The sequence below is a fragment of the Pan paniscus genome, chromosome 18 (assembly GCF_029289425.2).
Source record: "Pan paniscus chromosome 18, NHGRI_mPanPan1-v2.0_pri, whole genome shotgun sequence".
NCBI lineage: Eukaryota > Metazoa > Chordata > Mammalia > Primates > Hominidae > Pan > Pan paniscus.
The window spans coordinates 96,104,576-96,124,965 of record NC_073267.2 but is presented as its reverse complement, the minus strand read 5'-3'; positions in this window follow the sequence as shown (position 1 = coordinate 96,124,965).

Genomic DNA, 20,390 nt, shown 5'->3' with positions numbered 1-20,390 from the left:
GGAGTCGCAGAAATCTGGAATGCATGAGGTCCTGTAATTAAACATTAAATTTTACTCTGAGGCCTGGCACAGTGGCTCACGCATGTAATCCCAGCACTTTGGGAGGCCGAGGCAGGTGGATCACTTGAGGTCAGGAGTTCGAGACCAGCCTGACCAGCATTGTAAAACCCCGTCTCTACTAAAAATACAAAAATGAGCCGGGCGTGGTGGTGCATGTCTGTAATCCCAGCTACTTGAGAGGCTGAGGCAGGAGAATTGCTTGAATCCAGGAGCTGGAGGTTGCAGTGATCCAGGATCATGCCACTGCACTCCAGGCTGGGTGACAGAGTGAGACTCCATCTTAAAAAAAAAAAAAAAAAAAAAATTGTACTCTAAGCTTCCTGGCAGGCAAGGCAAAATGGAAATTGTTCAGGATCATCTACATCTTCCTGTTACTCAATTCTAGGAGGGTGGTAGAGAGTGGCAATGCTTTTGACTTCTGTTTTGTTAAAGATATAAAACATTAGTCATATACTGTGTTCCAATCTGAGTTTATCGAAAGTAATATAAAAAAAGGACTCAGGAAAGATAGACACATGGAGGGCCCAATATCTTTGTAGCACTGTGGCTCTGACCTGGGACTGTGTTATAATTTTAAGGATTACTGGCTGCTGGGACAATGAGCTCCCCGAGTCTCAGGACAGTAAGAGGCAATTTCTTGCCCAGGTAAGAGCTGTATGCAGGTGGTGTTGGTCGGTCGCTGTTTTCCTCCATGAGGTGAGTCAGGGACCCAGAATCCTTCCCGTGGTGGGCCTGCCACCTCTTAAGCCCTGTGGATTTTATCATCCAACTGGTGGTTGGGAAAAAGGAGAGCAAAGCAGACACGCCCTCTTCTCAGCCTTTGACGGGAGGTGACTCCCATGACATCCGCTCATGCCACCATGACAGCTTGTCCCAGAGCCACCTTCAGATGTAAGGGGGCTGAGAATTATAGCTCCTGGCTCTGCAGCTGCCCCCAGTGACAACTCCTTCTTACGTGTGGAGGGGGAGGGGTCACAGCTATATATTAGAATCCCCAAGGAAACATGTTTATAGCCTACATGCAGTGCCCACACCCAGGCATTCTAGTGCAGGGAGTCTGGCAGTCACGGGCATGTGTGTTTTGAAGGAGCTCTCCGGGTGAGGACGGGCCCTCAGATCATTCCCTCTAGCATTGGACACTTCTCTAACCACATATATTTGGTTGAATAGGGTCCCCAAAATCCATGTCCTTCTCAGAACCTCAGAATGTGACTTCATTTGGAAACAGGGTCTTTGCAGGTGTCGTTAGTTGAGATGAGGTTATACCGGGGCCAGGAGGGCCCTAGTTCAATGACTGGTGTGCACAGAAGAAGAGGAGAGGGACAGGCAGAGACACACAGAGGAGAAAGTCAGGAGACTGACAGCAGGGAGGCTGGTGATGATGGAGGCAGACACTGAGGTCGTAAAGCTGCGAGCCAAGGAAAGCCGGGGACTGCCACCAACAGCCAGAAGTTGACAAGCCTTCAGAGGGGGCTCTGCCCTGCTGGCACCCTGACTTTGGACTTCCGGCCTCCAGAACTGGGAGAATACATTTCTGTTGCAGCAGACACAGGAGGCCAATATACCACCTGACGCCATGGCCGTTCTGGACAGGGACCCACGAATGAAGAATTTGGGAAAATCGGACACTCTGCAGCAATGTAGGGTGGGATTCGGAGGATTTCCCACATGACAGCAGGGTCCTGGGAGGGTTGGGTTGGAAATTAGAATCCAGACAACAAGCCTGGATTTGGCCTCGGATTCTTGGGGCGAGAATCTAAAAGCAGATTTTCCCACTTTTGGTTGACTTTTCCTCCACTCTGAGATGAAGCGTTTGGCCTGGGAAGGGAGTTCTCAACAGGTAGCGCATGAACCAGCAGCAGCAGCAGCTCATGAGGGTACTGTTGAAAATGCAGATGCCTGTGCTCCCCCGAGCCCCTTTGAAGCAGCATCATCAGAGATGCAGCCTGGAAATCTGCATTTTCACAAAGTCCCCGGTGATTTGAGAGCATGCACGTGTGTTACGCACTGACCTGGAAGAGGTTCAGCGTTTAGTGATAAATGAGTCTCTACAAATGTAAACACAGTCTCACTCCCTGGAAACACTCCCTGGAAAAGGGGAGCAGATGTGCAGCACCTTAACCTGGAAACCGAGCCCTTGGGAGTAAGGGCATGAGGTTGTAGCTGGGATCCTAGTACAATAAGGTGATTTTGGCACCCACTTTACAAAGAGCTTAAGCAAGACCCCTATAAGGCGAAGAGTATCGCCCAAATGTGTCAGGGCATTTGGCCTCTGATTCCCAATTACGGGAAAGCAGTTTAAGTATTTAAGCAGTTATGTGTTTCTTTCCTTTATCTGGGACTGAGCTATGAAAACCTCCACGTGGATATGCTTAAAGAGATACCCTGATTAGGAGGGAGGAGAGGAAAGAAATCCCTTGTTACATTAGAATAACAATTTCAGCTGCCGTGCCAAGCACATCTGAGAAGGCATTTTTTAAACATAGATTCATTATTCAGGAAAAGAGAGTTAATAAACAAAACACAAAGCCTGAACTCAACTGGAATCTAAAAGCCAAGTTGAACTTTCTTTTTCTAGCACAGGTTATGATGTTATCTCATTCATTTATTTCATTCCTGGATTAAGGTGGTTTTACTCAGTCTTAATCTTTACTAGATTTTTCCACCCTAGGTGGGAAAAAGTGGATTTTTCATACCTTTTGAATTTTATAGGTAGAGAAAGAAATCATAAAGAAAAAGATTAACATATTGGACTATGTAAAATCCTTTTATGAATCCATCACAAAATTAGAAAGTAAACAACAAATTGGGGAAAATGTTTCCAACATCTGTGAAAGATGGTCTGACTTTCTCATTGGCCTTTGGAAGGCTAAGAGACCTATTGTAATGAAGGGATAAGGCAAATCACTGTCCTTAAAATGCAGATGACACTTGAAAATCAGGAAGATAAAGTCGATCACCCTAAGAGGTGAAGGGCAAAAAGTATTATCAAGCAATTTATAAAAGAAGAAATCCCACTGGCCAACTAACATAGAAAACTAATCATCTACAATAACAAGAAAACACACAGAGACACAGATGTTCTTTCTTTTTTGTCTGCCAAATTGGCTAAGTTTTTAAAAATTATAGTATTCAATAGGAAACGTTTGAGAAAAGTACTCTTATCATATATTGCTGGTAAAATTGTAAATTGTTACAATCTTTTTGGAGGGCAATTTGGCAAAGGGTATCAAATGCCTTAAAAAGTGCATGTCTTCAAAAATAATCATATTTGTAGGAATTGGTTCAAAGGAAATACTCAGAGGTTCTGCAAATATTTACAGATAGAGAGATAGATAGATTTATTACAACATTAAATGTGTGTGTGTGTGTCCTAAAAATGGCAATTACATAAATAACTAGTAAACAGTAATTGGGCAAATAAAGGATGGGCCATATCCACAAGTAAATGCTTTGTATGGTGAGAAATTATGTTCTTAAAATATTTAGCTGGGTGTGGTGGTTCACGCCTGTAATCTCAGCCCTTTGGGAAGCCAAGGTGGGTGGATCACTTGAGGCCAGGAGTTTGAGACCAGCCTAGGCAACATAGTGAGACCCCTGCCTCTAAAAGAAAGAAAAAATATTTAAAGTTATAAGAAGTGTTTGTAAAACATAATTATAGGACAAACAGTTTACGAGGAAGTACGTGTGTCATGATTTAAAAATTAAGTGTTTTATTTGGTGGTCTAGAAAAAGTATGACCACTTGAAATAAATTCAAGTGTAAATAATAACAACCTTTGACTTTACAGATACGCTGAGGTTATTTGCGGAAGGCGGGACGGAGGCGACTGAACCATCACTGCCGCGTCTGATTTTTGTTTCAGTTTAAGTGCTTGACTGTGGTTTCCAAATTTCCTACAGTGAACATGTGGGGTTTTTCAAAAAAACAAATATGTGAAATCTTTCTCTGTCTAGTTCCTTCGCCTTTACTTTTCTCGATGGTTTGTGAGCTAAGGTGGGCTTTCTACATGGACTTGGAATATTTGAGGAAAGATGGGGCAAGGAAATAAGAAATAATTGCTGCTTTGTGGCAGAATAAACTGTGAAGGCCCCCTCCTGGCCTGCTTCACCTCAACAGGCCATGGACCCTGGCACCCAGCAGCCTACAGACAGAAAAGCCTCTTGGGAGGTCCAGGCTCTGCCCCACCCTCCCCACAGCAGCTGCCGTCACAGCTACGCCTCTGTTTATCTGCTTGATGTATGCGGTGTTGTGGAAATACATTTGAACGAAGGGCTCTGTGGATTTCAGTGGTTTGAGATGTTGTTGCTGTGGAACATGAACCCATCTTTGATCCACCAAGGAGCACCGGCTGGCTCTCTTAGACTTGATGTTGAAAGGTCGAGAATCTAGAACCCCAAATCAAGACATGGAAGAATTCAAGTACAAGGCCGCATTTATTGAGTGGGTGCTGGCCCTGTCCTTTATGAATAGCAGCTTTTTAAATTTTCACAATAGTCCTAGGGAATAGGCACTCTGATTATGCCTACTTTACAGAGGAAGAAACTGAGGCCCAGGTAACATAAATGGTAGAACCAGGACTGGAACTGAAGGCTGACTTCAGAGTCCCTGCTCTTAATGGGTCTAAGACTCTTGTGACTCTGTGGGACCCAGGACCTCTGAGGGCAAGAGTGGAGAGGCTGCCACTGGTCTCCAGAGGTAGGGATGATGTCAGCTGGGGGTGGATGGGTGGCTGAACTTGGGATCACTGGGTCATGCCCTGGAATTATGAGTTGGAGTGCTTCCTGGAAAGAGATGGACACCTGTTCGGATATAGTGGATAGAATGGCAGCCTCTAGAAAGATATGTCCATGTCCTAAACCTAGAACCCGTGAAGCTGACCTTATTTGGATAAAGAGTCTTTGCAGATGTAATGAAATTAAAAATCTCAAGATGAGATCATCCCAGGTTATCCAGGCAGCCACTAAACCCGACGATCAGAGACACACAGAGAGAAGACCAGGAGAGCATGCCAGGAAGACAGAGCCCAGACTGGAGCGATGCACCACGTGCCAAGGGGCGCCAGCAGCCAACAGATGCTGGAAGAGGGAAAAGGCGTCCAGAGGGAGCACGGCTCCGCCCACACCCTGATTTGAGACTTTTGCTCTCCAGAACCAGGAGAGAATACATTTCTATTGTTTTGAGCTCCCTTGGTTTTTGGTGGTTACAGCAGCCACAGGAGACTCATACCTAATAACGAGACCCAATAAGGCTGTTCTTGTACCTATTCGTGTTTCTCTGAACAAGGTTGTTCCAGCTCTTGGTGTCGGGGGAGAAAGCCTATGTCAGATGATGCCAGGCGGGACACTTCACTGTGCAGGAATCCACAGGTCTGTGCCTCTCTGAGCCCTGGCAGGGAGCTAGAAATAGCTCAGGCGCAGCACCCTTTTTTGGTTAATGGACTGGGCTTGCGGTGCCTGCTACTTAAACAGCTACGCCAGGCGGGAGGCTGCAGGGAGCTCAGCTCCTTCCCTCCCTGCCCCTCCTTATCATGATGGATTGCCTCTCAGGAGTGAGATGGAAACTTAAAATGCTTCGCTCTGCACAGCTCCGGGCAATGCCTGGCTCTTTTCCTCGCAAATTCAGGGTCATAAACTTTTAAAAATAGGCACAGGGCTGCCAGTCTCATTAAAGGAGACTCTGATTTATTGAGATGCATGGGCATCGTTTTCAGATAGTTCTGGAACTTTTTGGAAAGATCCTACTTATGACCATTGTGAGTTTGCCCTCAGTCCTCCTTCTCCTCCTTGGAAGTTAGTTTTCTTCCCCGCAGGAGCAAAAAAGAAGCCAGCAGCCTTGAGGACTTTCTGGATACCCTCAGAGGAAGCAAACATCTGGTGCTCTATAAATGCTTCCCTCATGGTTTGAGCTGAAGAAGTAAAAACCACTCTTCTGAATGGCTTAGAGGAGCCAGTTGGATTGATGAGAAAGCAGCCGTGTCCAGTTATGTTTTTCCTGAGCGTGTCAGGATGAAAACCTTCTGCAAAAGGGGATTTTCCCAAAAAAAAGGTGGTGGGTGGGGTGGGGTGGGGTGGGGGTGGACATGTGGCACCCATAGAGCCCTGTTGTTAAAAGTATATTTAGCCAATTTTGTTCGGATAACGGTGGAAGATAAAATTTGCCAGGGACCCAGCTGACCTCTTTACAACTGGAATCAGATCCATTAATCTGAGTACAAAATACAGAGGGGGCTTCGTTACTGATCACATTGTTCTTTCTTTTATCCAGGCAACAAACAATGAAGGTAGGTATCACGTATAATCCCGCTAAAGAAACATGCCTGTTAAATGTTGAATACAACTCCCTTTTAGTACTTTTTTTTCTGTTTTGTATATTGTGTGTACTTAAAATCTGTATTCTACATGGCTATTTGTAACCCTTCATCCCACGCAATACACTGTGAACATTTTAACATGCATTAAGTATTTTATGGCCTCGTTGTAAATGAATAGTTTTCCATCATAGAAAGGTATCCAAATTCATTTAACCAGTCCCCGTTGTGGCATATTTGCTATAATAATCTGATTAAGCACTGAGTTTTTGTTCTAGGGGTTGAGCAAGAGGTAGATTCTGTTTCCTATAAATTCTTTTTCTCTGAGTACACAGGCCACGTCGGATGCCAGTTTTTGTCTTCCTGCTGGGATTAGATGTGGTAGACAGGGAATGTTTCCTCACCAGCGTGGTGAGTTAAAGGCTGTCATTTCAGACCCTTCCAGGCAGGGGCTGGAGCATGCTGATGACAGAGAGAAACATGGAATTCTTCCAACAGCCTGTGGGTCCCTAGGAAGCTGGAACATTCTTTGTCTGATTAGAGGAAGAATGGCATTTCTGAAAGTGGGTTTTGTGGGTGCATAAAAAGCCCAAAAAAGGGTCTGTTCTGGAAAGTTGGCCATCAGAACCTTCCCTTGATATGATGGAGTATATCAAAGAATCACATTTGGGTGCCACTAACAGAACCCCCCGACCTCACCCTACCCCCACCAATTGGTGGCTTGAACACAGTTGGTACGTGTTTTTTTTTCTCAAGTGTTGAGAAATCCTAAGGCTGCAGTAAATAGCATTGGTTCAATACAACACTGTCAGAGTCGAGATCTTTTCCATTTTCCCTAACTTTCTTTTATTGTTACCTCATGGTGTCAAGATGGTGGCGACATCTCCACCAGCCCATCCCTGCTCCAGGTGGAAAGATGGGAATAAGTGAAGTTCAAATGAACAGATTCTGTTTGACTCTAGGGGCAATGATGCGTACAGCCAGTTGGCTCTAATGGCGTCACATGATTATACCTATTTGCAAGGGAGATTGGGAAATGTAGTTTTTTAGATGCCCATTAAAACTTGGCTCTCTTAATAAGAAATAGGGGAAGAATAAATGTTGTGTGGATAATCAATAATTTCAGCGATGTGAAGCAAGCTGAGAATTGTTTTGAAAATGGACAGGCTGGGTATGGTGGCTCACACCTGTAATCCCAGCAATCTGGGAGGCTAAGGCAGGAGGGCTGCTTGAGCCCAGGAGTTTGAGACCAGCCAGGGCAACATAGCAAGACCCCATCTCTACAAAAAGATTTAAAAAATTAGCTGGGCATGGTGGCTCATGTCTGTAGTCCCAGCTACTTGGGAGACTGAGGTGGGAGAATCGCTTGAGCCCAGGAGGTTGAGGCTGCTGTGAGCTGAGATTGCGCCACTGCACTCCAGCCTGGGTGACAGAGCAAGACCCTGTCTCAAACAAAAAAAGAAAAGAGTCAGATATTTAAAGGGTAGACTGCAGAAGCAAGGTAATACACCAATCTGAAAATAAATGTTTTATTCACAGCATTGCCTCTAAATACAAACCACTGTGTCATCCTCAGGGTGCTTTAGATGGCTTTCTGTAGACTTCAACCACGTTAGGGGACAGTTGGTGGCCAAAGAAAGAACATCTGATTACCACTGGCATTGCTTAGTTTAAACAGTCTAAAATCAGTTCTGTAGAGGCAGACCATGATATAAGGATCCACATGTGGGTGGCTTATCAAGGAAGAAAGACTTCCCAGAGAGATGAGTGAGGGAGCAGTGGAAGCAGGACAGAGAAGGAAAAGCTGAGCAGTTGCCATTTCAGGCAGGGTCCCAGCCGGAGCCTTTTTCGGCAGCATTGCTCATTGTTCTTAAGGCAGCTGGGACTTTATTGGCCCTGCCCTCGTCAGTCACTGGCCAGGGCCACTCAGGAGGGTCTCAAGGTCCGAGGAGCCTCCTCTGCATCTACGAGTGAAGCAGCCCCTGTAGCTCAAGAACAGGACTTCAAAGAGAGTCACAGGTGCAGGTCACCAGAAGCAAAGCACACAGAAGATGGGGGAAGTGGGGATGGATAAATAGAGGTAGCAACAGGGAGGACATTGTCTCAGAAATACTCTGAGTTATTTCCAATGACTTTTGCTGCAATGAACATCTTTGTATGCAAATCAATTTTCACATTTATGATTTTTTCCCTAATAAATTCCTAGAAATAAAGTTCCTGGATCAAAATCTATAAATTACTCTCACGGCCTCTAGAAACATGTAAAACATGCAACAATTTCTATTCTCCTCTCTGACATTGTGTATTAACATTGAAAAAAGTATTTGCCAAACTAATCAATGAAAAAAATACCGTTCTGTGTTTATTACGTGTGTGACTTGGATTACTGGTGAGAAGGGAAAGTTTTCTTCTATGCTGTCGATTTCCATGTTTTCCTTTATTGAATTGCCCATTTGAGGCGATGACTCAATTTTCCGTGTGAGTTCATGATTTAGCTTATTAACAGCACTGCAGACGCTGGTCAGAGTCCTTTTACCCTGCCTAAGGTCTGTCCTCCCACTGAGGGGTCCTGGTGACCGGGGCTCTGAGTGAGTGGGCTTCCTGCCCTGTTTGCAGACATTACACCCAGGGCCAGGAGAGACAGTGATCATCTGTCACCTGTGTTTCACCTGAGCTTCAGAAACCCTGCAGACCTGGGGTCCAGCCTGCAGTAAAAAGCGGGTCACTGGCCAGGTGTGGTGGCTCACACCTGTAATCCCAGCACTTTGGGAGGCTGAGGTGGGCAGATTACTTGAGGTCAGGGGTCCAAGACCAGCCTGGCAAACATGGTGAACCCTGTCTCTACTAAAAACACAAAAATCAGCCGGACATGCTGGCGGGCACCTGTGACCCCAGCTACTCGGGAGGCTGAGGCAGGAGAATCAGTTGAACCCAGGAGGTGGAAGTTTCAGTGAGCCAATATCGCACCACCTCACTCCAGCCTGGGTGACAGAGTGAGACTCTGTCTCAAAAATGAAAGAAAGTTTTTAAAAATAAAAGCAGGTCACTGTTTTACTGGTTGCAAAACAAAAATCCCACATGTGACCAAGAGGCTGCCCGTGTGCATGTGTGTGTGTGCACACGTACATGTGTGTGATTTTACATCAGACTGACCTGGTTTTCCATTCTACATCTATCACGTGCTAGCTGTGTGGTCCTGGAGAAGATCCTTCACTGCCCTGAGTCTCAGTTTCCTCAGCTGCGAAATGGGAGAAGCACAGTGCAATGCTGTGTGGATTCCACGACCTGATGAAGACAAAGCTCCTGGCAGGCAGGAACCGTTTCAACCGTGTTAGCGGCCATGGCTACAAGCAGCCCTTAGTCCTGGAGGGGCCTGTGTCCCCAGAGTCCAGGTCTGTCGCTATAACTTGTCCTTCAAGGGGCTTCTAAAGTCTCTGTGTCTTCAGGAACCCACTGAGCATCCGTGACACAGGCTTTTTGTAGCCAAATAATAAATGGCATCTCAGAACAAAACAAAACAACATTAGGCCGGGCGCGGTGGCTTACACCTGTAATCCCAGCCCTATGGGAGGCCGAGGCAGGTGGATCACCTGAGGTCAGGAGTTCGAGACCAGCCTGGCCAACATGGTGAAATTCCGTCACTACTAAAAATACAAAAATTAGCCAGGTGTGGTGGCAGGCACCTGTAATCCCCGCTACTTGGGAGACTGAGGTAGGAGAATCGCTTGAACCTGGGTGGTGGAGGCTGAGGTGAGCCAAGATCATGCCATTGCACTCCAGCCTGGGTGACAGAGGAAGACTTCATTCCAAAAAAGGAAGAAAAAACAATCATTAAGAGCAGCTTTTCCACAGCAGTGCCTTCATGAAAGCGGTCTCCACTCCAACTTCAGGTGGGATTATCTGCAGGCGATGTTGTCAGGAAGATGCAATGAGGTGGGTGGATCAGCAGCTAACAGCAGAGGAGAGGGGTGCTCCCGGGTGGACCTGAACTCAGCCCTTGGCACCATGCCTCACACTAGGGCCGGTCACTTGGCCTCACTGTGCTCAGTGTCCTCGCCCAGAAAACCAGATGCAAGAGCCCCCTCTCCACCTGACCCGTGGGCCAGCCCTCTCGCCCCTGCAGCAGCGCTTCCAAAACTCCAGTGCTCTGCCTCTCACTGTTCAAGAGCATCTCTACTGATACTTTTGTTTAAATCTAAGCAGGCCGATCCTAAAGAGAAATTTCAAATGAATTTTGCACGTGGCACACCAGTGACGTTTGCCACATGTAGACAGGTAACTTTCAGGAATAAATGTCACAGGCCACATGACATGAGACCTGATGCAGACGCCCGCTGGAGCTCCAGGTCTGGCTCTTGTTGCAAAAAGGAAACTAGCAAGCGTCAGCTATTGCAGACCCATCAGCACATACCTGTGGCTTGCTCTCGTCCGCAGGAGAGGCTGTGCCAGGAAAAGAGGAAGGCACTCCGTAAGTCAGTGTGATTTAACACCATATCACCTGGGGGCTGTGGCACCTACACCAGCGGCCCTCTACCCATGGGGCTGCCCCTTTTAAGACCCTGGTGAAGGAAAATGGTCTTTCCTTGAGCAAATTGTTTCTCCAGACAATTGCACTTCCTCCAATGCTGGGCTTTCCCTTGGCGTTCTGCTCCCAATATGTGAAACCTGAAGAAATGAGTTCTGTTGTTTCAGGCTTCAGGCATGAGAATAACAAGGCTGGGCCCCAGTGCCCGTGCTGAACAGTGGGGTGTTGTCAGCACTGCTGGGGGCACTGTTCATGTGCCTCCATGCTGAGGTCTGGGCTGGAGATGCTGTTGCCATGACGACCGTAATAAGGAAGGCATCGACAAGGCTCACAGGGGAGCTCCCCCGCCGCCCCACCAAGCTAGGATGGTGGCAGAGGGTGCTGCTACACCCTTGTCAAACTGTGTGGCAGCACCGACCAAGGCTAAATGGGCAAACAAAAATCCCACACATGATCAAGAAGCTGCGTGTGTGCATGTGTGTGTGTGCGCACACGTACATGAGTGTGATTTTACATCAGACTGACCTGGTTTTCCACTCTACATCTATCACGTGCTAGCTGTGTGGTCCTGGAGAAGCTCCTTCACTGCCCTGAGTCTCAGTTTCCTCAGCTGCGAAATGGAAGAAGCACAGTGCAATGCTGTGTGGATTCGATGAGCTGATAAAGACAAAGCTCCCGGCAGGCAGGAATCGTTTCACCCGTGTTAGCGGCCATGGCTACAAGCAGCCCTTAGTCCTGAAGGGGCCCGTGTGCCCAGAGTCCAGGTCTGTAGCTATAAGTTGCCCTTCAAGGGGCTTCTAAAGTCTCTGTGTCTTCAGGAACCCACTGAGCATCCCTGACACAGGCTTTTTGTAGCCAAATAATAAATGGCATCTCAGAACAAAACAAAACAACATTACGCTGGGCGCGGTGGCTCACACCTGTAATCCCAGCCCTTTGGGAGGCCGAGGCAGGTGGATTCTGCACCCCAGCAATTCCACTCCCCAGTGTGCACCCAACACGCATGCCTACATAAGTTCATCCAAAGTCACACACTAGAATGTTCAGAGCAGCTCTGCTTGCTCACAACCCCAGCATTCAAAATAAACCAAACACCATTCACAGCAGAGCAGATAAATCACATGTCCATGCAAATGGATTGCATTAGCATTAAGAACAAATGGTCTATACCTGCGTGCAATGGGAATGAGTCCCTTAAACATCAGGTTGCAGGAAAGAAGCCAGACACAAGAGACCCCATACTGTGTGAGTCCATTTATTTAAATTACAAAACAGGCAAAGCTGGTCGATGGTGTTAGAGGTCGGGTTGTGCTTTTTCTTCAAGGGTACGTGATGGCGAGAAGGGGCTCAAAGGAAGATCCTTCCCTGCTCCAAGCCTCAGTTTCTTCATCTGTGAAGTGGGAGAAACGCCCTGTGTGGTCAGCGCTGCATGGATCAGGTGGGCTGATGTGCACATCTCCTAGGATGCTGGCCACGTTCTGTTTCTTGGTCTGGGCACTGGCTTCACAGGTGTGTTCAGTTTGTACAAATGCATTGAGCTTATCATATATGCACTTTTCTGCATGTATATCACATGACTTAAGAATTACGAATAAAAAGAACTAAAAGCCCAGAAGAAGGGCTTAAATGATCTCCCTCCCTCTCCCTCAGTCATCCCTGAGACCACAGTGACTGGCACCCCGGCTCTGAGCCCCACACTTTAGAGGGCTCTGCTCTGACTGTCTCCAGAGCTTCATTACTCGCTGCAAATACGTGAGTGAGAAGGGAGAGAAAAAGAGAGAGGGAGACCAAGACAGAAAAGAAAAGAAAAAAAGATACAGTGATTACCACTGCAGAGCATGAAACCCCAGTGGAGAGAGAAGCTGATACCACAGGTATCCCTTGTAGATAAAGAACCCCTCAATATGTGTGTAGTGGTATCTTCATGATACCACAGGTATCCCTCAAAAATAAAGAACCTCTCAGTGTGTGTGCAGTGGTGTCTCCATGTTACTGAGCTCCGGGGGGAACCCAGAGCCAGGGTGGCCCCAGAAACCACTCAGCTGAACCTTGCTGCCCTTCCAGAGGTCACAAACCTGTGCTTTCACTGCTCCACACAGCGCTGTGGTTCATTTTTAAAAATTAAGTATCAATATTCAAAAATATGAAAATTGCACCTAAAGCTCTAGATACTCAGTTTTGTTTTTTTAATTGTTGTTGTTGTTGTTTGTTTGTATGTTTTGAAACACCAGAAAATCCAGCCACACTGGACTTTACTCCCGAAATGCCCTAGAGCCAAGAAGGGGCTCTTTCCCCCCATTGACCTTGGCTGCCCTTGGTCCCTGTATGATGCTGAGACCCTGTTCTATATAATTGAGTCTGAGAACTCGGTGAGTGCACTTTCATACATAACCATTCTCACTAATCAGTCCCCGATTGAATACATTTCCCTCAGGCAAACATATTCCAACCCGAGTTATTAGTCCATGGAGATTTGAGTGTGAGACCCCTGATCTTCATAATTGAGATTTGAGAAACACTCTAGGCACACATCTACGTGCTTACACAGGATTACCTGTGAGCCCAGGCCATTTCTTCCCGGGAACACCCCTAGCTCCCTCCTATGCTCTGGCATGCAGCATGCCCTCAGCTTTGTCTTCCATCCACCATTCCAGCCATTTCTGACTCTCAGGTGCCAATGGAGGCCAATGCCTGTCCATGAGGAGCAGGCTCCCAAGCTGGCGCAAGGGAGGGAGAGGGCACCCAGGAGGGCCCCTGTGCTTGTTTCCTGGAGCTACCTTAACAAAGTGCCACTGACTGGGCAGATTCAACAACAGGAATTCATTGTCTCACATCCTGGAGGCCAGAAGTTCCAGATCCAGGTGTCAGCAGGACTGGCTCCTCCTGAGGCTGCAGTAGGGGAAGGGGTGGTGGGGCGGGGAAAGGGGTGGAGGGGGGCGGGTGGGGACCGTTCCAGGCTCATTCCCTGGCTTCTGGTGGTTACTGGTGATTTTTGCATTCCAGGCTTGTGGAAGTGTCACCCCAACCTCTGCCTTCATCTTCATGTGGCTTTCTCCCTGTGTGCATGTCTGTGTCCAAATCTCCCCTTTCTATAAGGACACAGTCATATTAGATTACAGACTACTCTACTCTAGTGCAACCTCCTCTTCACCCAACATTACATCTGCAATGACCCTATTTCCAAATAAGGCCAAGTTCTGAGCTGCCAGGGGCTAAGATTTCAACCTATAAATGTTAGAGGGGCAAGATGCAGCCCACACTAGCCCCCATCCCATCATCAAGGAAGACAACATTCAACCTGGGAGATGGGCAGGAACCAGCTCAGCTTCTGTCCGTCTCCTAGGCTGTGAAAGGTGGGCTGTGCTCCAGGCAGAAGCAACAGCACGTGCAAAGGTCCTGAGGATGCAGCAAAGAAAGATGTACCTTCTGGAATGATGTATGGGGAGGGGACTGAGACGTAAGAGGTAACCAGGACATGTAAGATGAGTGCGCATATAAGTGTGTCTTGTAAACTCCCAGACACATTCATATATCCTCAGGGAAAAGCAGTAGAGGGAAAGATCCTCCAGTGTTCCCAGGGACCATCCCTGGGTGGTGTTGGGGCAGCATTCGGGGCTCAGGGGTGGCTGGAGCGGAAGGAAGGGATCACATCTCTCAGTTGCTCCATGGGGCTGTCTCCTAATGCAGAATGGTCCAAGCTGAGCAATTACGAACACCCCTCAGTTGCTTCATGGGGCTGTGTCTCCCAGTGCAGAACGGTCCAAGCTGAGCAATTATGAACACCCCTCAGTTGCTTCATGGGGCTGTGTCTCCCAGTGCAGAACGGTCCAAGCTGAGCAATTATGAAAACTTTTAAAGGCTTATGCAGCAGCCTCTTCCAGAACGCTTCACTTCAGCCCTCCTCGTAAACAGATTGTAAAGGTGCAATCAGCCCAGAGCCCACTCCGCTGTGATAATCTGATGTAAGCCAGGCACTGATTTATATGCGCCAGTCCAAACAAACATACCTGTAGACCATCAAACTGGAATTTCTTCCATACTTTCTTCTTATGCATTAAGGAACTGCTTTTGTTTCTCTTTTGCCGGAGGGAAGTGCCGTAATTATTTCACAGAAAGAGAGAAGCAGTGTGCAAGACACTAGGTAAAGGGGCTTGCGGAGGGCTGCAGGCTGGGCAGGGGCTACCATCTCTCTGTAGACAGGGCCAATTTGAAGGGAGAGACTGAAGAAGCCTACTGTCCCATGTGTGCGTTATTTATATTTAAAAATGACTTGTGTTGTGTGTGTTGTATGCCAGGTGCTATTCTGAGAACTCACAAATAGTATGTCAGGGGCTCTTCCATCCCCATTTCAGAGATGGGTAAACTGAGGCAACTGTGATATCCAGTTCTCCCCAAATGGAGAGCTGGGTTTTGGTTTCTCTCTGCCTTGTCCTCCCATGCCCCTGAGCTCTTAGGATGTGGATCTAGATGTGCCTTCTTCATCCTGGATGGTTAACATGTCTGACTCAACACACTACTGATTTCACCTACCTTTCAAGGGCATTGGCGGGAGCTTGATTTCCAGTTCCCACACCTCCTCCTCTCTCTTCCTCTCCAATAACATTCCTGCAATGCTCACGTTGACTACAACATTGGCTGAAATTCCTCACCAGTCCCCAGATCCACTACCTTTGTCATAAGACATTGCAGTTCCCCAGCACCACAAAGACAGAATGTATTTCCCTGCCTCTTAACTTTGAGATCATCATGTGACTTGCTTTGTTCAACAGAATGTGGTAGAAGCAGTGGCATGCTGGTTGCCAGCCCAGGCCTTAAGTGTTCCAAGCCCAGGCCTTAAGGGGCCTTGCATGCTGCTCCGGTGTGCCTCTGCTATTGCCATGAGAGGAACACACTCAGGTTAGCTAACTGACCCCAGGGGCAGGATGAGCCATACCAGCTGAGCCCAACCTGGATTAGCATGCTGCTAAGATATTGTGGTTGTTCCTTGTGCAGCATTTTATGAGCCATAGGTAACTGCTACAATTTTTATTGTAGGAAATTTGATTATTATAGAACAGAATGAAGAAGACCAAGTCATTTGTAGTTGCATTACCCAGAGAGCATCTCTGAGCATTCTGGTATTTTTTCTTCTGCTGTTTTTCTCTGTGTATGTGTGAATGCCACTGTGAGTTTACAAAATGAAATCCCACTGCATGCATATTTTATGGATGTGCTCATCTCATTAGTCTCCTCCACCACCCCAGCATTTCCACCCTCAGTCATCAACAAGGAATCTCTTGTTGAATTTCTTCAGATGCACCCGCACCCTCAGGACCTTGGCACGTGTTGCCTGGCTGCCTGGAACTCTCTCCTACCTCTTCTTTAGCTGAGTCAATGCCTGCTGGTCTCTCAGGTCTTGCCCACTTGAATGTTGCCTTCCCCGATCCTTTCAGTCTGGGCTGGAGCCCTCCAGTCCTCGGTGTGCCCATAGCTCCCTGTCCTCATGATTTCCTTAATTACCTGCCTTGTGTGTGCCTGGGGACTTGTCCAGATCCTTCTCTAGACTGTGAGCTCTGTGGGGGAAGGGACTATGTCTTGTCCAGCATTCCTCGAGAGGGCAGCCCCTGACACACAGAATGCGTAGGCACACGCTATTTGAGAAGTGGAGTTGTGACCTGATAATGTAACATGATACGGATGGAACATGATAAACTGAGCTATTTTTCCTGTCATTAAAGGCCAGCTTGCTTTTCAATGGAAAATTGCCCTGGGCTTTAAGAGATGCCTGGCATTTCATGTGGCTAGAGGGAGATCTTTCTGCCTGTTTTCCTAAGCCAGGGCTTGAGGAATACTTACAGAAAATGATGGGACGCTTTCCCAGACAAGCAGTTCTATGATTGTGCTCTGCTGTCTCCCACTCCCAACCATCCTGGTTGCCAACTCTTGCAGCCTAGAGCACTTTCCTCAGAGTGCCTCCCCTGCTCAATAAACTTCAATTGCTCCCCAGTTCCTGGCAGAGCGTGTAGCCTGACTGATCACTTGGACAGTGGGTAGGAATGGAATCATGGTCAAGGTAGAAGCTGGGAGGAGACAAGATGAGCAGGGCTGTTCCTTGGCTCCTTGCGGTCACTGGCTCCAGGACAGGTCTCTCTTGGGACTGTGCATGCCTGTTGGGACTGAACAGGAAACAAGCCTGTTGTTTCTCTATCAGCAGGGCTGGGAGACCTCCAGAAAGCTGTGGTGAGTGCAGAAATGAGCAGCTGTTCTTCAAGAAGGCTGGCCGCTGCTGACTCTGAACCAGTGGCCCTGCTATGTGCAGGGTCCTGACCATGATGCAACCAGAACCCTGGTCCGCTCTGGCCTGTGTGCTCTGGGCCCCCAGTGCTCCTGCCTCTGACTCTGGGGAGCCACGGACTACCTTGCTTTAGTCTCATCCTTCTTTGTTCTTTACCGGGCAATCCTTTCAACCACGAAGTCTGCCTTCCTGGTGGGTTAGTGCCATCCTGACTCTGTCCTGCTGGAGGGCTTTCCTGGCCACTGCATCTGAAGGAGAGTAGTTGGGTGGGGAGTACTGGGGGCCTGGAGGTCTGGCTAGAATGCCAGCTGTGAGTGTACCTACCGTGTCCCCACCCCTTACTTGGCCTTCCCAGTGGATGCCGGCTCAGTGCTTCTCAAGCTGCCACACGCACACCCAGGATGGAGATGTCACTGAAATGTGGATTCTGATTCTGCAGGTCTGGGGTGGGGCCTGGGACTCTGCATTTCTATCAGGAGGCTGATGTTGCTGGTGCCTGGCTATTCATTGAGTGCCAGGCTCTGGCCCATTTCCAGTGACCGTGATTTGCACGTCTGGGCTTGAGGGCTTTTCCCCAAACCACACCAGGCTGCTGTGCCAACACCCAGTGCGGCAGGCCTCATGCCGTGAGGACCATATAATTCGCAGGCCTCTTGCGGAGAGGAGCATACAGCTCTCGGGAGGTGGCCTGCGAGCACTCCTGCTCCCTTACCCCTTGGGCAGAGAATTCCAAGGCATGGGCTTTGCACCATTTTCCCATTTCCCTGCAGAAGGGAGCTCTCACCACCCAGTGGGGCAGCCACATGAAGAACACTGCGTGCGGGGCTGCCTTCACCTCTGTGCTCACACCCCAGTCCCCTGGGGTGTCCCCTGCACCTCCCAAATAAATGACTTGTGCTTGAATTCTTGTCTGCTCCTGGAAGAACCCCAAACTCAGATGCTGCTAGGGATTTAACTGTGTCCCCCAACCCCAAATCTCCGTGAATGTGACTTTATTTGGAAACAGGGTCCTTGCAGCTGGAATCCAGTTAAGACGAGGTTACACTGTACTAGGAAGGGCCCTCAGCCACTGGCTGGTGTTCTCATAAGAGGTTTGTGGAGGCGAATTCTTAGGGAGTAAGAATGGTTTGGGAATCATGCAAAAGGCTGGGAAGATCTACATGAGCTGACAGAAAAGATGTTCATGCAGGATTCGGCAAGGGAAAAAGGAAGTTGCAGGAAATACATGCGTGATGTGACACCATTTCTGGTCAAATAAATACCATGCGGGTGTCTTTCCGTATGAATAAAACAGTAGGCAAGGCAGGACACACAGGCACTGTTGAGCAAGCAGGGTGCAGCTGGGGATGAGTGATGCCAAGTGTACCTCCCCGCTCACTTGACTCACCCCCCTACTGTGTGAATTCATAGAGAGCATGACTCTCCTTACAATTTCCAAATCAATAGGGCTGGGCACGGTGGCTCCCTCCTGTAATCCCAGCACTGTGGAAGGCCAAGGCGGGTGGATCACTTGAGGCCAGGAGTTCGAGACCAGCCCGGACAACATGGTGAAAACCCATCTCTAGTAAAAATACAAAAAATTAGCCAGGCATGGTGGTGGGCACCTGTAATCCCAGCTATTTGGGAGACTGAGGCAGGATAATCACTTGAACCCGGGAGGTGGTGGTTGCAATGAGCCAAGATCGTGCCACGGTACTCCAGCCTGGGTGAGAGTGAGACTCTGTCTCAAAAAAGAAAAAAAAAGAAAAGAAATCAATAGAAAAATACAAGCGAAAGTGATGCCATAGACTTAAAAACCTAATGACACAGTTTCAAATTAGTATATAAAATTAAATTATACTCAGTAACTCATTAATTTAGTAAAGTAGGTGGTAAAACAGCCTACAGAGTGATTCCATTTTTATACCATTTAGCGTGTGTGTGTGCATCTGTAAGCATGTATCTATCATCCATCTCTGTTTGTCTTTCAATGATCTATATCTATCTATCTATCTATCTATCTATCTATCCACCTGTCTGTCTGTCTGTATTGATCTAGGGAAGAGAAAGAGCTTGGGATCTGCCTTTGTTTGCTCCCATATAAAAATGGGAAGTGTGGTTTTCTGGATTCTTCTTTCAGTGCTTTTCTGCATTTAGATTTGTGCACAACGAGCATCTGGCACTTGTACACTTTTTACAAGTTCTTAGACCCCCCAGCTCCGGGGTGCAGGGGTGTCAGGCACCTCGGCAGGACTGAGAGTGGGAACACGGTCATCCTCCCGGTGCAGCCATGAGGGCAGCCATGGCCACGTAACCCCTGGGGCTTTTTGTGTCCACTGATGAGGGCAGATACCACTCCTTGGCAAGCAGCTCACCCAGCTCATGCTCTCTCTGTACACAGGCTCAGGGTCCTGGGTCAGAAAGTAGCCTCTCAGTTCCCCCTCCTCCCTGCCAGAGATCGTTGAAGGTGGGGAGGAATGGGGTCTTTTGGGGAGAGCTTGTGGAATGAGAAGAGGATGAAGCTGAGATGGTCAGGGACCTGCCATGTGGCAGGGGGAGGAAGGAGGAGTAACGGGGGGCAGGCGGAGAGGGGATAAAGGAAGAGGATGCCTCCTGCAGCCACGCTGGGAGCTGACCCTCTCCACCCATGCTTCGTGCCCTCAGGCGCTCATCCAGGGATCATCCTGTACCTCAGACTCCGCCAAGAACTGTCCAGCCCCAGGGCCTTTGCAAGCGCTGGTCGCACTGCCTGGGATGCCCTCTCCCGGCTCACCACGTGGCTGGCTCTTTCTCATTCTTTGGCCTCAGCCCAGTGGCCTCCTTCTCGTCAGAGAGGCCGCCCCTGCCTACCCTGGCTGGCCGGCCCCTCCCCCACAATGACTCTATGATATCATCATGTTCCTTCTCCTCGGAGCCCTCAGACCCTCTGAAATCCTCTGGTCTGTGTTTTGTTTCCTCTGTCTCTATCTCTCTCCTCACTAGAAGGCAGGTCTCAGGAGGGCAAGGACCCGGCCTGTCCAGCTCCCAGCCATAGCCCCAGGGCGGGACATGCAGTAGATGCTCAACAAGGCTTCTTTCCTCCCACCAGCCTCTCCTTCCCGCAGGGGCGACAGGACTTGGGGGTGTTGTTGGGGTCTAAACGACCCAAAGGAAAGAGACGCTGAAGTGGGTGAGCTGGCCTCGCACTGCACTTCCTGCTGGAGTTCAAAGTCAGCCCTGCCCCTGGAACTGCCATGGCCAGT